This window comes from Arachis ipaensis, chromosome B9 (genome assembly GCF_059453495.1).
Source record: "Arachis ipaensis isolate K30076 ecotype BB chromosome B9, ASM5945349v1, whole genome shotgun sequence".
Classification (NCBI taxonomy): Eukaryota; Viridiplantae; Streptophyta; class Magnoliopsida; order Fabales; family Fabaceae; genus Arachis; species Arachis ipaensis.
Window position 1 is genome coordinate 98,431,173 of NC_142444.1, and position 4,280 is coordinate 98,435,452.

The window sequence follows — 4,280 nt, forward strand, 5'->3', positions numbered from 1 at the left end:
TACTAGGAGGGATTTCAGTGATCCTTTTACTCAGCTGGCCAACTTGTGCTTCCAAATTTCTTATGGAAGACCTTGTTTCATTCATGAAACTTACAGTGGCCTTGGATAGATCAGAGACTAGATTTGATAAATTAAAAGTATTTTGTTCAGAGTTCTCTGTCTGTTGCTGAGTGGATGATGGAAAAGGTTTATTATTGTTAAACCTGTTTCTTCCACCATTATTAAAGCCTTGTTGAGGCTTTTGATCCTTCCATGAGAAATTTGGATGATTTCTCCATGATGAGTTATAGGTGTTTCCATAATGTTCACCTAAATAATTTACCTCTGCTATTGCAGGGTTTTCAGGATCATAAGCTTCTTCTTCAGAAGATGCCTCTTGAGTACTGTTGGATGCAGCTTGCATTCCATGCAGACTCTGAGAGATCATATTGACTTACTGAGTCAATATTTTATTCTGAGCCAATATGGCATTCAGAGTATCAACTTCAAGAATTCCCTTCTTCATAGGCGTCCCATTGCTCACAGAATTCCTCTCAGAAGTGTACATGAACTGGTTATTAGCAACCATGTCAATGAGTTCTTGAGCTTCTGCAGGCATTTTCTTTAGGTGAATGGATCCACCTACAGAAGTGTCCAGTGACATCTTTGATAGCTCAGATAAACCATCATAGAATATATCCAGGATGGTCCATTCTGAAAGCATGTCAGAAGGACACTTTTTGGTCAACTGTTTGTATCTTTCCCAAGCTTCATAGAGAGATTCACCTTCTTTCTGTCTGAAGGTTTGAACATCAGCTCTAAGCTTGCTCAGCTTTTGAGGAGGAAAGTACTTGGCTAAGAAAGCCGTGACCAGCTTATCCCAAGAGTTCAGGCTGTCTTTGGGTTGAGAATCCAACCATAATCTAGCTCTGTCTCTTATAGCGAAAGGGAAAAGCATGAGCCTGTAGACTTCAGGATCTACTCCATTAGTCTTAACAGTATCACATATCTGCAAGAATTCAGTTAAGAACTGAAAAGGATCTTCAGATGGAAGTCCATGAAACTTGCAGTTCTACTGCATCAGAGAAATTAATTGAGGTTTCAGCTCAAAGTTGTTTGCTCCAATGGCAGGAATGGAGATGCTTCTTCCATGTAAATTGGAATTAGGTGCAGTAAAGTCACCAAGCATCTTCCTTACATTATTATTATTTTCGGCTGCCATCTCCTCTTCCTGTTCGAAAATTTCTGAAAGATTATCTCTGGATTGTTGTATTTTAGCTTCTCTTAGTTTCCTTTTCAGAGTCCTTTCAAGTTCTGGATCTGCTTCCACAAGAATGTTCTTATCCTTGCTCCTGCTCATATGACAAAGAAGAGGGCACAGAAAAAATAATAATAATAATATGGATCCTTTATACCACAGTATAGGGATCCCTTTGTGAGTGGAAGAAGAGGGGGAGACAAAGAATGTAATATAATGGAAGAAACACAACTGTGAGGAGGGTTGAGATGTGAGATGAGATGTTAGTAGATGAATAAATAAATAGAATAAGATGAGAGAGAAGGAATTTTCGAAAATAATTTTTGAAAAAGAGTTAGTGATTTTTGAAAATAGTTTTTGAAAAATGTTAGTAATTTTCAAAAATTAAGATTTAAAAATTAAAATAATTAATAAATTAAAAAGAAATTTTGAAAAAGGGGGAAGATATTTTCGAAAATGAGAGAGAGAGAGTTAGTTAGGTGGTTTTGAAAAAGATAAGAAACAAACAAAAAGTTAGTTAGTTAGTTGAAACAAATTTTGAAAAGATAAGTTAGGAGGTTAGAAAAGATATTTTGAAACCAACTTTTTGAAAAAGGTAAGATAAGAAGATATTTTAGAAATTAGTTTTGAAAAAGATTTGATTTTTAAAATCTCAATTAATGACTTGATTCATAAGAAATCACAAGATATGATTCTAGAACTTAAAGTTTGAATCTTTCTTAACAAGTAAGTAACAAACTTCAAATTTTTGAATCAAAACATTAATTGATTATGTTATTTTCGAAAATTTGATATAAAAATAAGAAAAATATTTTTGAAAAATATTTTTGGAATTTTTCAAAAATAACTAAGAATTTTGAAAAAGATTTGATTTTTGAAAAAGATTTTGAAAAAGATAAGATTTTCAAATTGAAAATTTGATTTGACTCATAAGAAACAACTTGATTTTAAAAATTTTTGAAAAAGTCAACTCAAATTTTCGAATTTGATGAGAGAAAAAGGGAAAGATATATTTTTTTTTTGTTTTTTTGAATTTTTATGATGAGAGAGAAAAAATTAAAAACATCATTTTTATGTTTTTCTCTTTTATTTTTGAATCAAAACAAGTAATGCATGCAAGAACACTATGAATGTCAAGATGAACACCAAGAACACTATGAAGATCATGATGAACATCAAGAACACAATTTTGAAAAATTTTTTATGCAAAGAAAACATGCAAGACACCAAACTTAGAATTCTTTAATGCTTAGACACTAAGAATTCAAGAATGCATATGAAAAACAACATACAACACAAAACAAAAAATCATCAAGATCAAACAAGAAGACTCACCAAGAATAACTTGAAGATCATGAAGAACACTATGAATGCATGAAATTTTCGAAAAATGCAAGATGCATATGCAAGTGACACCAAACTTATAACATGACTCAAGACTCAAACAAGAAACACAAAAATATTTTTTATTTTTATGATTTTCTAATTTTTTTGAATTTTTTTTTTCGAAAATTAATTGAAAAAGGAAAATAAGGATTCCAAAATTTTTTTTATATGAATTCCAGGAATCTTGCATTCTTAGTCTAAAGCTTCAGTCCAGGAATTAGACATGGCTCACTAGCCAGCCAAGCTTTCAATGAAAGCTCCGGTCCAAAACACTAGACATGGCCAATAGCCAGCCAAGCATCAGCATGTAATTCAGACATGACATGCCTGACATACCCTACAGTCGTATAACAGCTGATGGTTGGAAGCCTCAGTCCAAAAGAATTTAGACATGGCTTTACAGCCAGCCAGGCTTCACATGCTTCATGAAACACTAGAATTCATTCTTAAAAATTTTGAATCTAAATTTTTTTTTTTCGAAAACAGGTGAGAAAATTTTGAAATATTTTTTGGAAAATTTTTGAAAAGAAAACAAAAAGAAAATTACCTAATCTGAGCAACAGGATGAACCGTCAGTTGTCCATACTCGAACAATCCCTGGCAACGGCGCCAAAAACTTGGTGCACGAAATTGTGATGTCCAGGCTCAAACAATCCCTGGCAACGTGAGCAACTTGGTACGCGCAATCGTGATTACACTTTGATTATGTAAAATTCATGGCTCTTTCTTTCCCTGGCAATGGCGCCAAGAACATGGTGCCAATACCATGGTTCACAACTTCGATACAACTAACCAGCAAGTGCACTGGGTCGTCCAAGTAATACCTTACGTGAGTAAGGGTCGAATCCCACGGAGATTGTTGGTATGAAGCAAGCTATGGTCACCTTGCAAATCTCAGTTAGGCAGATATAAATTGATAATGGTGTTTTCGAATAATAATTAATAGAATAGGGATAGAAGTACTTATGTAAATCATTGGTAGGAATTTCAGATAAGCGAATGGAGATGCTTTTCGTTCCTCTGAACCTCTGCTTTCCTGCTATCTTCATCCAATCAGTCTTACTCCTTTCCATGGCTGGCTTTATGTGATACATCACCATTGTCAACGGCTACTTTTGGTCATCTCTCGGGAAAATGATCCATTGCCCTGTCACGGCACGGCTAATCGTCTGGAGGCATCACCCTTGTCAATGTCTTCATCTTATCCTCTCAGTGAAAATGATCAACGCACCCTGTCACGGCACGGCTATTCATCTGTCAGTTCTCGATCATGCTGGAATAGGATTTACTATCCTTTTGCATCTGTCACTAACGCCCTGCAATCGCGAGTTTGGAGCTCGTCACAGTCATTCATTCATTGAATCCTACTCGGAATACCACAGACAAGGTTTAGACCTTTCGGATTCTCTTGAATGCCGCCATCATTCTAGCTTACGCCACGAAGATTCTGGTTAGGAGATCTAAGAGATACTCATTCAGTCGAAGGTAGAACGGAAGTGGTTGTCAGGCACGCGTTCATAGGGAATGATGATGATTGTCACGTTCATCACATTTAGATTGAAGTACGAATGAATATCTTAGAAGCGAAACAAGATGAATTGAATAGAAAACAGTAGTACTTTGCATTAATCTTTGAGGAACAGCAGAGCTCCACACC

General features: G+C 35.1%; 1 non-coding gene across 1 annotated transcript; it reads left to right on the forward strand.

Annotated features, from left to right (window-relative positions):
* Window positions 1-697: 697 nt before the first annotated feature.
* LOC148545590 (small nucleolar RNA R71) lies at window positions 698-805 on the forward strand. Its single transcript, XR_015901616.1, has one exon. It is a non-coding gene; the product is annotated as a small nucleolar RNA R71 (small nucleolar RNA).
* The last annotated feature ends 3,475 nt before the right edge of the window (window positions 806-4,280 follow it).